We start from the raw sequence: 16,813 nt of genomic DNA, 5'->3' as shown, positions 1-16,813 counted from the left end.
TACTGCAGGGACTGCTTCTCCCTGGAAGAGGTTGCAGGTGTCCTCTTAAATGAAAGAAAAAGACTTCAGACTTTGGCATTTCTAAAATAAATAAAACTCCAAGGAAGAATCTACAGAAGTACTGTACCCCATCCCTCCTTATTTTGAAAGAAGGAAAGGATATACATCATAAAGAAGTTTCTTTAATTTGTATCTAAAGATGTTTGGACAAAACGTTCTAAAGCAAATGAAAAATAATTGATTTATTGGTTTATTTTCTATTAACTAAGTGATAATTTTTTTTTTTTTTTTTATGGAAGCAACTAAAACACACGTATCTGTACTCGGAACTCAGGATTTTTTTGTACTTCAAATATTCTTTAGACTCCAAATAATCTAAGGCATTTTTTGGATTGCCTGTGGACTTTCAGAGGCAGTGATGGTTCACTGGTAGAATTTTCACCTTCCATGTGGAGACCTGGTTTGATTCCAGGTCGATGTCTCTCATGAGCAGCCACAACCCCCTGTCCGTGGAGGCTTGTATGTTGCTGGGATGCTGAACACCTCTTAGGGGAGCTTCCAGACTAAGACAGACTAGGAAGAAAGGCTAAGGGCTCCACTTCCGAAAATCAGCTGATGGAAAACCTTAGAATCACAATAGTTTCATCTGCAACTGGTTATGGGGTTGGCAGAAGAATGGTCAGTACTTCATTCGTTGTGCAGAAGGTTCTCAAATCAGGGACTCACTCTAGGGCAGCTAACAACAATATGCTTTTAGGCAACAAGAAAGATTCAAAACTACTTTGTCTTTTTTAGTCACCTTTTAGTACTGTCCATACACATTATTGGCCCTAGCAGCATCACTTCAGCTTTTCAGTGTAGTCACTCTTACTGAAAAATGCTTGGCAAGACATAATAATAAACAGCAAAAGAAGAAACAAACAAACAAAAACTAATGTGTCCTGAAGTTTACCATTTTCAGATATAAAGTAATACTGTGTTTTAATACCAATGTTCTTTTTCAATCCTTAAAAAAATTAGCAATATAATAAGTATTCCTTTGAGGTTAAAACCTTTGACTATATGACTTCCACCATTCCTCCTCACTGTCTTCTGCCCACTGGTAAATGACTTTTCTATTTGCTTAAAATCCTCATACCTGGCCTCATGGTTTACCTCATTATCACATTTTTTTTTTTTTTTTTGCCTTCATCCCGGGCAACTCAAGATTTTTATATATATGTATGTATATATGTATAAAATCCACTGCCATCGAGTCGATTCCGACTCATAGCCACCATATATATATATATATAGTTAAAGTCAATGATTTTAACCTTCCATTTTTCTCTCTTTCTCATGTGTTCTTCTTAATACAGCATTTTTTTGGCGTCAGTGAGATTCCTGTAAATTGTCCTTCAGACTTTATTTGTTTTCATCATTTCTTCCTCCTGGCTTTACTTTTATCTTTATTAATCCAGGACAATTTTATGACTCCTCTGATTTTTCTTCAAGACCCTTGCTTCATTGTTTCTTAATAATGAGTAGTCTGCAGAACTTTTATTCAGAATTTACTACCCTGCATTCTCTCCTCTTGTTCCTGGGCCCCTGAGCTTAGCCAGCACAAAATAATCACATACTCTTGTGTGCTGGTGTTAGAAGACCATCGTCCCCTATCTCACCTGTGCCCTAAAAGGTTTTTAGGAATTCTTCTATATTTTCCCATTCAGTTAACTTTTATTTTTCTCAAGATGGTTTCAAACCTTGTCCACTCTCTTTAAGTTACTTATTCTACTAAACTGCACCCACTCTCAGTAATAAAATAGTTACAATTTCCTGAATGCTCAAAGTGCTGAACAATATATTATGCTGTTTATAAACGTTGCCTTATTTTATTCTTAATAACCCAGTGAAGAGGATTTATTGTCCTAGTTTAACTGAATGTAAATTGGACCTGGGAATGACAAAGAGTATATCAAGATTCTATAACATCATATGATAGCTGAAGCTTGGATTTGAACTCCCAACATCATGATTTTAAATGCTTCCTTCAGCAAAAAAAAACAAAAAACTTGTTCCCTTCTTTACTGAGGGTAAAGATGAGAATTACTTGCATTTCCATCTTTAATACATTTGTTCTCCTGTGTTTCTTATTTTCTCCTGAGGTATAGTCAGCGTTTTTCTAATTCCTGTCTAATGAATAAGGTTATGCGTGGGCAATAGTGTAATCTTCTGTCACCACAAATTTTTATCTTTCTTATCATTTACTTTCTCTTCTATATATTCAACCATTTTCCCGCATTGCACCTTCTCTGTGGCTATCAAAACAAAGAAATAGTAAAGTTCCATCTTGAAAAATATAAGGAAAATCCATCACTCTTTAGACACTATTCTATGTTTCTAGTTCTTTGACCGTCCTTTATGTGCTAGTCACTGCTTTAACAGTTAGTGGCTGAACAAAGATATAAAAATGAAAAACTCTTAGAGTTTACCTGTATGTAACTCTATAGTCTAGTGCAGGGGCCAGCAAGCTATAACCTGTGGGTCAAATCCAGCTGTCTATGTTTGTAAATATAGTATTATTGGAATACAGCCACGCCCATTCTTTACTTATTGTCTGTGACTGTTTTTCTGCCTCTAGGGTGGATTCGAGAAGTTACCCTTATGACTGTATGACCCTCAAAACCTAAAATATACATCATTTGGCCCTTTGCAGAGAACTTTTGCTGGCCCTGGTCTAGTGGATCACAAATGTAAAAACAAATGATCACAATAAAAGGAGATTAGTCTAACAATAGAAATAGGAATAAAGTGCAGCTGTACTAGAAGAGGGTGTGATTGCCTCTGTCTGAGTTATTCAGGAAAGGAAATAGAGAGAAGTGATGTCTTAGCTAATTGTAAATTACGAATTAGAGTTTCACTTTCAGGAAAGAGTCAGTGGAGAGAATATTTGATAAGTTTCTTGTATTCAGTGAATGGGAAATTAAAAAAAATATATGTTTATGCATTGTGTGTATGTATGTATGTAGACATGTGTATATATGCATGTATGTGTGTGTGTATTTAATTATTTGCTTTTTCATTAATACTGCTTTTTAATTTAAAATTACTGTGAGCTTTTTTTAAATTCTATAATGGAAAGTACTTAAATATTTTAAAAGCATTCGTGTACCTGCAGTTACCATCCTTTAATGAAAGAACAATGCGTTTCATGTTAATTTCTGAATTTTCCTGAGTATTAGTTTTTTTGGAGCCCTTAACATTCAGAAAGGAAGACTTTCTAACAGCATGCTGTAATTGTCACTTGATGGTGTGTGAAAGAGTAGATGAATGCAGGCACTCTATGGAAAACATATATTTTTATGTCATGAACTAAGATTTGAAAAAGACCAACAGGGAGATATTTATGAGTCAAGCAGGAAAAGCATTTTTATAATGTCCAGAACCCAGGCTACTAGAACTTTATGGCTTAAACCAAACAAATTGAGTTCAACTTTGAAGCATGAAAGAACCCAGAGTCAATATAACCATATAGATTTTAATATCAGCATGAATTGTATTCCATGTGACACATCTTTTAAAGAAATGAAATTTTATTATAACTGGAATCATTAGCCTGTAGGTTCTGATCCTGGACTAAACATTTGTTTTTCTCTGCAAAAGCTATTGCTCCACACATGTACCATAAGGATAGAAGCCCTTCATGTGATTTGGATGGCACTTATTCCATCTCCAGCTTCAGGTCTTTGCCAAGATGGTCAATCACCTTCCTGGTCATGGGGATTGGCTCGAGTAATCTAGATTTAAGCTCATCTGCAGGTGACATTACTTAAGGTTGATATTTCCAAAGGGAGATCAAATCAATAAAAACCTCAGGAAAATTTTTAATGGTGTGGCTGCGAAATCTTCTCTTCCTGTGGTTATGAATGAAAAAGCATATTGCCTGGATAGTACTGCAGCCATTTGGTGAACATGAGGGAAGGCAACCTAAGGATGAAGCCAACAGATGGAAGATGAAAGAGCCAAGACAATGCAGAGAAACTAAGCCGGAGCCTGACTGAACATTACCTATATTCTGTATCCAATTTTAAAGTGAACTCATAAATCCTTTTTATTGCTGAAGTCAATTTTAGTTATATTTTTTGCTACTTGGAACTAAAGATAACTTTACACGAAGACGTGTTACATGTCTGAAACTTCTGAGTAGCTTTCAAGAAGAGTTGCATATCAAACAGAAACATATGTCTAATATCGAAATCGCAATCTCCATGACTATGGAATCAGTTTTAGTTTTATTTTCAGGAATAATAAGCGTATTGCAGTGTAATATAAGCCCCATGACAACAGTTTATATCCTCCCTACTGACTCTTTGGAGATGCATGAACCTTCTACTTTCCAGCTACATTGGATTCAAATGTTGTAGGCTTCATCAAAAGGTAAATGCAATCTTAATTTGAAGGGAGATGCCAAGAAAAAACAGCATCTAAAAAAGTGGATTTTCATGAGAAAAAGTGGATCCAAAATATTTTAAGCAATGAGTGTGGGGGTGGTGGTATGAGCTAGGAAGGGTTATCTTCATCTAGTACTCTAAATAAAACCAACTCAATCTGTCATGGTCTAGTTGATTCCGACTCATAGTTACCCTATAGGACAGAGTAGAACTACCCCCCTAGGGTTTTCAAGGAGGGCCAGACAGATTCGAACTGCCGACTTTTTGGTGAGTATCCATAGATCTTAACCACTACACTACCAGAGTTTCCTAGTACTCCGAATAGCTAAGAAGGAATATGAGGCAGACAAGAAAACATGTGGTGTGTGTGTATATGTGTGTGTTTCCTTGTGTTGGTTTTGTAGGGAAGGTCCTGACAAAGTGAAACATAGTGATTCTGAAAGTAAAAAGCAAGACCCTCTATGACAAAATGTGATTAAGTCTATGTCTTGAATAGGAAAAGTGTAATGACTGCAAAACAAACTACAATTTCTAGATGCAAATAAAAAATACCCAGTAAAGGTTTGCACCTGGACTTTGAAGACTGTCATGTCTCTAGAGGAATTTAGAATTGCAGAACTTATTGCTAAAGCCAAGTGTGTTTAAAAATATCTTTGAATTTTCTATTGTGTAGATGTTTTTTGCCTAAATGCATTAAAATTGGCTTTTGTAATATTATGTTTTAACATGTATTATTAACATGATTATCACTATCATTCCTTAATTTCCCTTTGTAGAACATTGTATTGGTTAAACTATGGACCTACCTTCACAGTGTAAGGTAAAGTTAAATGTAAAGTTATCAAAAATAGGCATATAGCTAAAAAATTATAATTTGACTTTTTTTGAATTTTCTCCTCTCCCTATAAAGTATCATTATGTCTTAAAAAGCTGCATATATTCACATTAGCATCTTTTATTCTTTGACATTTTAACAAAAAAAGTCATCATTTCTTGAATGTTGTTGAAAGATATGTTATTTGCAGTGATTAAGAGGGAAAAGGTGAGAGGAAATCTCATTGGATATCATGGATGACCTTTATAGGTACATTTAACATGTTTGTATTTTAAAGTAATTTTATTTAGGAAAATTGCATCCATATTTGCATGTGGTATTCATTTATAAACACTGATTCTAAATGTTGTATGTGCGTGTGTGAATTGCTAATCACACAAAATGTTGTGTAGAAAATTTAGTGATCTATATCTAGAAAAAAGGGTAGATATATTCTGTTCTTCTTGGATTCCACAACAAAAAGTGGCATAGTAGGTTTTCTAATAATTCTTGCAGTAAAGAAAATTGTTCAGCTTTATTTAATATATATCACCTGAACTTATTGGATCAAGAACAACTTTTTTGTTACCTAAATAACACTCTTATTTTTAACTGTCATTCTACGAAATATAATTTGAGACATGTTTTCCTAATGGCTTATTGATTTTTCCTAACCTTTTCCTTTTAAATGAAAATATTTTAATTCCTGGCTTGATTTTGCTTTTCAAGCCCATTTCCTCAGTTAGTTCCACCATAAGCAGTAATTTTATTAATTGCCTTAGCCTCATTTAGAGGTCTGATTCTCTTGGCTCAAAGTACGCACTACTTCTTTAAACAAAAGGAAGAATCCATGTGCATTACGTTATATTGGCTTCTCTTTGTTAAATTAGTAATGCCCCTGGATTCTATTATAGATGTTAAAGGTCAATATTTTCAAAAGATTAGGAGAAACTGGATGAATTCTTTGATATTTAATAATACTTATACATAAATATTTGCTTAATTAGGCTTTCGTAATATTTTAAAGCTTGTATTTTGACATATAAGAGAGTCATAAATATATCCTTGAAATATTCCAGGGTTTCTTCAACCAGCATGATCAAGGAGAATTTCTTACATAATAGTCACATCTTCTGTTCTTCTCAATTCCATTCATACCACTTACACTAGTGTAACACACATGCTGAAATAGGGAGAAGCATCTCTGTCTAAATCAGGCTCGATAGATTTAAAGAATTTGAGAATGTAATGTTGAATGTCAAAGTCAGATTATACAAAAGTCTTGAAATTCTAAAGCATGGTTTCCTCAGTACGATAGTGTCAATGTAATGAATATCATATTATGGTCTTCGCTCTGTAGCTACACATGACAAAACATTTTTGCTCAGAAAATGTCAGGCACATTTAGAAGGAAGATAGATAGATTCCATCATATAAAGCCTTTTTTGGAAAACAAGGCTGAAGAGCTGCCTGGATCCTCATTGCAAAGTGAAACGGCCTCTGTGCTGGGAGTAAAAATGAAACAATGATACACTGTCAGGCTTTAATTGGAAATACATATAGCTAAATAAATAACAGCATAGATATTTTAAATCTGCTCAATAATCACATTTTAATAAAACTAATACTTTTTCTTAGCTGACACTTTTATTTATTCATCGCCCTTACATTTCACTTCACAGAGTATATGGATCTGTGCAATGTTAAAGAAAAAGTGTAAAAGTAGACCAAAGAAAAAGATCTTCTGGAGAAAATTAGTAATGTTTGATATATAATAGACACAAGAATAATTCTTGTTGGTTAATCATAATAAAGTTATTCTTTTCATGTACAATTATCAATTATGTCATTCAAATATGAAGGGGGCCCTGAAAGGCCTGTAATTTTAGTCTTTGGCACTACATTTGCAGCACAAAAAATCAGGCGACTGAGAGTCAAAGATATTTGAGTCAGAGCCCTTAGTCTACGTTTTATTTAGAGTTACTTAAGTGTTCTGAACCTTAACTTCCGAGCCTATAAAAAGAGAATAACTTCTGGCCCTTCAGCTCTTGTCAGGACTAAATAGAATGTTAGTACATCAAGAAGGTGCTAATGTTAGTTCATTTTCCTTTTGTGCCTTCCCTTCAAGCAGGCATTATTTAGAGGTCCCTGGGCTGGGTGGAGCATGCTGTTTCTGATTGACCGCTAACCTAAAGATTGATTGTTTGAACCCACCCAATAGCACCATGGAAGAAAGGCCTGGTATCTGTTCACATAAAGATTACAACCAAGAAAACTCTATGCAATGCATGCAGTCCTACTCTGTAACACTTGGGGTGGCCATGAGTTGGAGTCAATTCAAGGATTTTTTTTTTCTTTAGACTCTATTTATTTCTTTATTTTTTCCACCTTTAGTTATAGAGTGCTTGAGGAGCAGTATGGAACACGTAGCTAATTCAAGTCAGCCAAAGATCCTATGACCTTTGGAACTATCAAATCATTTAATGAACAATTAAATTTTTGCATGACTTCATCTACTGGTAGTTTTATTCATTTTCTTTCCATGCTGGCACCCAATTACCTGGGAAACTCTTTAGTCTTAATATGACAACTACTGAATTACTGAAATCTGTTAAGCAGACTTTTTTTGGAAGTACTAATCGACACTTAAAATGTGATCCATTATCTAAAGAATATTTGACTTAGTCCAGATAGGATGTTTAGAAATGGAACGGACTTGACTGTATCTAACACAAACTCCTTATTTTACTAAGTAACAGAGAGATTAAGGGATTATTTAGTAAGTAAATGATACTGGAAGTTGCCACTCCTTTCTCTAAATTTAATATTTCTTTCTTGGGTAGATATTTAGGGTTAATTAAAATTTTATATTTTTGGAGGCCTGAAATTTGCAGCCAGAATCTTTTGTTATTACTAATGTAACTTCCAGAGAAGACAAATAATTTAAAGTTGTACAACTAAGCAGCAATATTGTGAAAATCAAGTTTAGAAAACCTGATTTTTCATGTTTATCCCTGATGCTACATTTGCATAATATGAGTGCTGCTGACCACTAATTTAGAAACACAAAAGAAAAAGATTTTGAAAAAAGCAATCATATTCACTTAAAACAATCTAAATTATCCTTTCTCAAAATGTGTTTGAGATTAGATAATCTTTTACTAAGTATGTAGAAAAAAAACCCATAACTTTTGAGAAATTTCAACCTAGTGTGGAAGAACAACTCTAGATTTGTAAACGAATTCTGTTAGGATATTTTTTTTATTGTGATTGGGAAAGAATAGAAAGAATTCTGTGTTCCTTAAAATCTCTAAGCAAATATCAATGAGATTGAGAGATAATACCTGGAGCCAGAAACAAAGCAAAATTAAAACACGGGGGAAAATATCAGTCAGATCCTAGTTATTTGACCTCTGGAAATATCTGTAAGACCCAGATTTATTTTTAAAGCAATGGAAACAATTAATCCTGCCACACGAATGTATTATGAAGTTTAAATATAATACCCTTTGTGGAAATGTTATCTATGCAATTATACAAATGATAATTTTTACTATTAAAAAATATTTTAGCTGAGGATATTACACAATGTTCTAGTCTGTGAACCACTGTCTTTGTGTTTAATCATTAATTATCCATAATTATTCCAAGTGTGTCATAAATATTTGATCCATGAGATAATTAAGTTTATATATTCAAATATCTGTGTTTGGCCATTGTCAATGCCTACTATGTCACTGAATAAAGCATTGTCATTTTTTAAATAACTTCTATATTAAGAAGCCCTGGTGGAGTAGTGGTTAAGTGCTACGGCTGCTAACCAAAGGGTTGGCAGTTCAAATTTGCCAGGCACTCCTTGGAAACTCTGTAGGGCAGTTCTACTCTGTCCTATACGGTCGCTATGAGTCGGAATCGACTCGACAGTACTGGTTTTTTTTTTTATATGTCAACCATAGCTCTTTTTTAAACTAGTGTATTATGAGACATAGAGCTCAATTTGAACTTTGCCTTTGGCTCTGAAAGATACCCTTAGGAATTTAAACATCACCTTATGATGTCTAAAATTGCCAGGCAATGTTTAAATGTGTGAAAAGGAGTAGGGGCACAAAGACACACGTGGTCTACTAGCCTCAGGAATGGTGGAGGGTATGAATTAGTCAATCATGGACATTCAATAATTCAGTCAATCATGACTATGCAATGAGTCCCGGATTATTACTGTACAATGAAGCAGATAAAAGACCTTGAACATGGAAGTTCGGGGGCTTACTGAATTGGCAAGAACATGTGCTCTCTGGAGGGAGAGTAGTGTGTCCCCGGGAACAATGGAAGACTTGCACCCTGATTTCTCCCAAACTGCACACAGTGTGTTTCTTGATTTGTATCCCTTCTAGTTATAATAAATGGATAGCTGTAATTGCAGAGGCTTTCTATGAATTCTGTGAGCTATTTCAAGGAATTAATGTACCCACAGGGGCAATGAGGGCCAGCAGGGGCTGGTATCTCCTATTTGGCAACCTGAAGGGATGAGTCCTTATAATTTGTTTACTCTGACATAGCTCGGGGTTGTTGGGATCAGAGAAAAGCCGCAAGGGCAGACGGTCTGGAGAGAAGGGGCTGGAAGATCAGAAGTTAAGGGGTGAGGGATATCCTGAGATTGTGGCTGACCTAGTTAGGGGATAGGGGCCACCCAAGCTCATGCCAGTATCCTCATGGGGATGAGAGTGTGCTGCTTGAAGTCACCTGGGATGAGGCTAGAGATATGGAAAGGTAAGGACTAGATCTAATTCTCATTAAGAGCTGGAATGATCCTTGCCTCACAGTAGTAAAGGTGGGATTTTCCCACTGTGCCCTTTGCTTATTAGTTCTCATACTTTATATTCCATCAAAATATTAGGATGTTAAAGATCATGTTTTACTTATCTTTTATGTATCTCCTGACCCATTACAGAGCCTGGCATATTAGATAACAAATTTATGTTTGTTAAATTAATTAATTCAGAAATTGGTTACAGGAAAAAATATACATTGCATATAATATAGGTAATGGCCAAGTTTTAATTTAAAAAAAAATCCTTATAAAACATATCAAAATGTCCTTGATTTTTGCTAAAAGATGACATTAAAAGACAATATTTGTATTATGGGACCTATTATAATTCTTTCCCATTTTTCAGGTCTACGATATACTTGTGTTATACTGAATTTCAAGTTACAATGCGTTGTGATATAGCAAGAATTCAAGATCTTATATGTTCCACATAGCACTTTAATGGATTTTTAATCAATTCTCATTAGTGGTCATCTGTCAAAATTTTCCAGAAAATAACAGCTCATTAGTAAGAGGGGTTATATTTGTTGTCTATATTCGAATGTTGTAAACGTATTATAATTCTGAAATCCCTTGCATAGTAGTTGCAATAGTAAATACAATACTGATGGTTAAAAAAAATAGAAGAAGGAGGAGAGTGGACGGTTATAAGCTTGATATTATTAGCATAAAGCATAGCATACAGCCTAGGGTTTTTTTTTTTTTTTTTTAATTTGCTGAGATTTACTGATTCTATTGTGGAATAAAATTTGTAGTTTGCTTACCAAAGCAGAAAGTAATCCAACATGAACTGACAGAATATTGTAAAAAACAATATTCTTTCCATCTAAAACGTTGAGAAAACATATTACCCAAACCAGTATATGACCAAAACACTAGGATTTAATGGTTCTATATCATTTTTGTGTTTGTGTTTTTTGTGTGTGTGTGAAAATTGCCTGAGGCACTGTAGTTATTCCTATCTCACATTTGAATATGGCTCTGTTCTCCATCAGATGAAGCAAAAGATGCAGATTTATTGTGTAATGAACCACTCAGTAAATGCAAAAAACACTTTGAGATTTAGTAAAGATACCATCTCTGTTTGTTTAAATTCTTCCCTTGGAAATAAAATTATGGAATGAAAAACCAATGAGTCTCACTGGATTTTCCTAAATATAGTGAAGCCGTTTCTGAAATTTCCCAAGCAAAAAACATGAGATTACTGTATTTTACATTTTTACTTAGGAAGAGTGAAATCTACCCTAGATTGCAATCTAAATTCCTTCTAGATATGGCAACGGTTTTACTCTGTGCTATGAGAATCATCTTGTAAATCAGATTAGTACACACATTCACACACACATACACACACAGCCTTGTGGGAGTCAGTGCTGGCAGAAAAGTGAGGCTTAGCACTTTTCAGAGTCAGGGGTTTACAGTTTCACATGCTCAACTCCCATTACTTTTAAGAATCAGTATTTCCAAATGGCTCACAGGAAGGAATTTTACCTGAGAATTTGTTGAGAACCTAGATGAGGCAATAGGTGAATATGATTCTAAGAGGATAAGAATGGGGGCTTGTATGAAAGACAGACCAAGAATTAAAAACAATCCAGCTTCTTCTAAATTACAATGGTATCTTAGTCATCTAGTGCCGCTATAACAGAAATATCACAAGTGGATGACTTTAACGAAGAGACATTTATTTTCTCACAGTAAAGTAGGCTGAAAGTCCAAATTCAGGGTGTCAGTTCCAGCAGAAGGCTTTCTCTGTCGGCCTTCTCATCAGTCGTCACTTGGACTAGGAGCTTCTTTGCGCAGGAACCCCAGGTCCAAAGGGCGCGCTCTGCTCCTGGCAGTGTATTCTTGATGATATGAGGTCCTCCTGTCTCTCTGCTTGGTTCTCTCTTTTATATCTCAAGAAATTGCCTCAAGTCACAATCCAATCTTGTAGGTTGAGTCCTGCCTTGCTAGTACAACTGCCGCCCATCTTCCCTCATTAACATCATAGAGGCAGGATTTACAACATGTAGGAAAATCACACAATACCGGGAATCATGGCCCAGCCAAATTGATGCACACATTTTTTGGGGGACATAATTCAATCCATGACAGATGGTATATACCATAAATGATGTTGGTTAGAACTTTTAACAAAGAAAAACAAACAAAAAAAATTGTCTTAGAATATTTATTATTCCTTTTTAAATATGATTTTTTCATTCATAATATTTTCATATTTAATTTTTACACTAAATTTAGAGAGAGAAAGAGAAAATAGATCCTAGAATTTATAAAATAAAGCTGAGGAGGCAAAATATATATATATATACACACATGGATTAAAAAAAAAAAAATTTTTTTTTTTTTTTTTTTACATGGATTAGCTGGAGATAATCCCAAAGACCCGCACCATCAAATGGGAGATAGAGGAGTTTATCTACTCCCAGAATAATAATGAATATGGACTAAATTAAAAAGAATGCTAGGAAAAATTGAATGATAAATTATCTAAATGTTAAATGTTGTTTCTCTCAAGCGGGCCGATTCATTCTAAATTATAAGAGGTTCTTCTAGACCACTAATCTTTTTCTTTTTTTATGCAAATAACTTTTCTGAAGCATTTCATCCTTTCATTGGGATACAGGCTGATGGTGCTAGAGATCACTTTACTTCAGCTTATCTTCAATGTACCTCTTCAATATAGCAATGTAGTTAAGAGTACCAGAAACAGATGAACCTGGGTTGGAATTTTACCTTGGACTTTTCTGTCTATATGACCTTGGACATATTATTTGACTACTATAAGCCTCTATTTCTACAAAAATGGGGACTTTAGTATTTATGCTCTTTATTGAAAATGTTTTAAATTAAATTAACCTGCTCAGCTGAGTGCCTGCTAGTAGAGTGAGTTGTCAATACATTGTAATCATGATGGTTGTTGCTGTTTTTAATCTTTATTCCTTTTTTCCTCTTAGCTCATAAGATTTTTACTTTGAAACACTGCTCAGAAGCAAAGATCTTTTTGATTAGGTCTTCCATGCTCAAATATTGTTATTGAGGGATTTTCTATTTACTCTGAAACCTGAGGTAACTCTTTAATAACCACAACGTTCTTGCTGCATTAGCTTCATGTGGATATAGAGCCTGATGTCTTGCTGAGTGAGGCTAAACCCAGCCCATTTACAATCAAAATCTGCTTTAAAATAACCACAATTTCTCCTGACTCAAAGGGAAGGGCATCATCCACTGAATCTCCACACCATCTCTTGAAACACTCCAGGGTTTGAGTTTGGCCATCCATTTGTTTTTGTTGTTAGTTGCCATCCAATCTGTTTCATCTCATGGAGACCTTATGTAAAAAAAGAATGTAATCTTGCTCACACAAGTTGACTGTTCTGTATATTAGAATATTAATGAGAGTGGATTGGCAACGAATTGTTGGGAACCAACTCCCTTACATCCTAATGGAAGAGTTTTAGAGAAATTAAAGATCAAAACATAATTCAGAATAGTATATTGATAATATCACTTAAAATATTTTTGAGCAATTAAACCTTATGTTATTTTAACCATTAACTTTCTTATATTATGAATATTAAATTGCATTTACTTTTCTTTCTTTTTAACACATTTCAAGATATTAACTTTTTCAGACTCTATTGTTTAATACGTTGCCTTAACAGCTTATCCATTTTGCATGTGTATGTGGCTTTAGTCTGTGTGTTGTGTGTGTGTGTTCCAGAGTAGGAAACCTACTATTATCAAAGGCCAGCAGCACTAAAGGATTGAAATTCATGACCTGAAGGTTAAATTCCACAGCAGTAATCACTACGCTGTTCTGCATTATAGTTGCACTAAAAAGATTGGGATTGCTGACATGTGGTTCCTTCCCATCTAAAACCTTTTAAACCATTTGGAAAAAAGCTTTCATTTAGGAAATGACCAAGTGAGTCACTTAAAGACCTGGAAATTTCTTATAAGATGCACTGTTCAAAGGTGGTCAGAGCACATCTGTAAGATATTACAGATATTAATACTGATTCATTCTAGTTTTATAAGAGGTCTCTAATACTAGAGTAAAATATTAAACCATACATTTTCAATGTTACATTCCTTTTCTTGATTTATGTAAAGAATATAAAGAGTACATATGTAGACCAGGCAAGTTTCATAGTATTTTGAAAATTCCCTCATAAAATAAAGATAGTTTGCCTTAATTGTCAGCAATCTTACTAAAAATTACCAAAAAAATTATAAAAATGAATATATTAATTACATATAATGGGTTACATATTATAAGTAATGACTGTTCTTTTATGTATTAACAGCTTAAATAAATTATTCCTGGTATCCTTATGTACTTAACTTCTAAAACATTTTACTTAGACTAAATTTATTAAGTGGATTGCAAGCACTAGGTAATATTGTCAGTACACAATAATCAGTCATGAAGGTCCATAACACATTTCTCAATTTTAGATGAAAAGTTTTGTTAAAAATTAATTTAGTAGTTTGTTATTAATATTCTTCTAAAGGAGCCCTGATGATGCAATAATTAAGTGCTCAACTGCTAACTGAAAGGTCCCTGGTTCAAATTTACCAGTTTCTCTGTGGGAGAAAAGACCTGGTTTTCTGCCTAGGAAATCTTATGAGGCAGTTCCACTGTGTCTTAAAGGGTTACTATGAATTAGAGTTGACTTGACGGCTCACAATAGCAACAAATGATATTATAAGGATTTGACTTTTTTTATTAAAAAAAAAAAATTAAAGGCAGAGCCAAGATGGCAGAATAGGCAGATGCTTCTGGAAAGCCCTCTTTACAACAAAGACTCGAAAAAACAAGTGAAATGAATATATTTATGACAAGCTAGGAGCCCTGAGCATCAAAGGCAAGCTTAAAAAATGAACAGAGGGGAAGGGGGAGGAAGAGATGGTTCAGAGGCGGAGAGGAGTTACCAGACCTGAATGGCGGGGAGCCCTCAGGCACTATTCCAGTGGGCTGGTTCTAGCGTTGGGCCACAGTTTCCTCAGGGAGAAGCAGCCAGCCTGTTACCTGATTAGGGTCCGTACCCTGGAGCAGCTGAGCCAATGAAACATACTCTAAGTCAGAAAGAGTGAGAAAGTTTATTAAGGAGATGTATACACCACTGGGGACTCAGCAGCCTTATGGCGTCCCAAAGAGCAGTTTTACATTAGAGCTTATATAGAATCTTACAAGGGTTACAAGTATCTTTGTAGTCCCCTGCCAGACATTTCTTTATTAGGCTAAAGATATACATATCTGATACCTGGACTCTGATTTTCCTGTGGGGGTTGTAGGCCACGGGTAGTCCAGACATAACAAAAGGTTATTTGCATCAGTTTAAACCAACGAATAAAGTCATTAACCTTTGGTCAAAACAAAGTCATTAACAGAGATATGTGAAGGAGGCAGACAGAGGAAGAACAACTTGTAGGTTTATCATGGCCTTAGTTATGTTAAGCTCTTAGTTGCCCATTTTGAAAAAGGAGAAAACATGCTGGGGAGTATTGGGGTCACAAGCCACACAGCCTACTCACAACTCCAGAACCAGAGAAGAACAGCACTCTCAGCAAAGCGAAGTACATGTGTATATTTTTACTGCACCCACCCAGCCCCAAGCTGGCTTCAGCAGCTGAATTCCCTTGGCCTGAGATAGGCACTGTTGAGCACCTGGAGCCATCCTCCCACACGTGGAGAAGGGAAAAATTTGCAATTGGATGAAAAGATAATTTGCCAGATCCACCAACCGGGGCAGCTCAGGACAGAAGAAGCTCCTGTCCAGGCATAAAGCGTCCGTGGAATTTGAGCACCTTTCCCCTCTGCATGGACCTGTGTGGGCCTATTTCAGGAGAATAGGCCCGTGTTGGCACACTCCAATTGTTTCAGCTGTGTGGTGGAGAGGTGGGTGTTTGATGTTTAACACTGGTTTGCCTATTAAACAGGGTCCTTACCTATTCAAGTCAGGGGCCTAAGGACAGGTAGCTCCACTCAGGTCAATCAGCTACCCTAGACAGGGGTCCAAAGATAACTTGTATATCCCAGTCCTTACAAACAAAAACAGTGTGTGCCCATGGTCCATCTGCTGAACCCACCCACATGCGTGCTCTAGGGAACAGGGATGTGTTTTCCTCAGAGACACTCGGGGGTTGGTTCTCAGCTCCCTGCCTTTTTCAGAGCGTGACCACCTGCTGCAATCAGATACCAGTACATACACCAATTACCCCAGCCCCTCTAAGACTGTAGGAAAGAGTCTGTACCACACACATGATGATCAGCTACCTGGACACATGAGCTGAATTCAAACAAAGGAAGTGAAAGGAGTCCTAGGCTGATATACCTGATAACAGCTCCAGTCATCTGGGGACAGGACATCGGAGCTCTAAAGGTGAAAATAACAAATGCAGTTTACTCAAGCAACCCATTTGGGCATTCAAAACAAAACAAAGCAAGAAGCTATGACACAGTAAGCAAGCATAAACTAATACAATAACTTGTAGATGGCTGAGAGAAAACAATCAATATCAAGTCAAGTAAAGAAACAGATCTTGATTACCTCAACAAGCTCTCAAAACAAAGAATCCACGGATCAACGAGATGAAAGTGCATTCCTGGAATTACCAGAGCCAGAATACAAAAGATTAACATATAGAACCTTTAGGACATCAGGAAGGAAATGAGGCGATATGAAGAACAAGCCAAGGAACACACAGATAAAGCAATTGAAGAAATTA

Source organism: Elephas maximus, chromosome 5 (genome assembly GCF_024166365.1).
Source record: "Elephas maximus indicus isolate mEleMax1 chromosome 5, mEleMax1 primary haplotype, whole genome shotgun sequence".
Lineage (NCBI taxonomy): Eukaryota > Metazoa > Chordata > Mammalia > Proboscidea > Elephantidae > Elephas > Elephas maximus.
Note: the sequence above shows the minus strand (reverse complement) of the source record.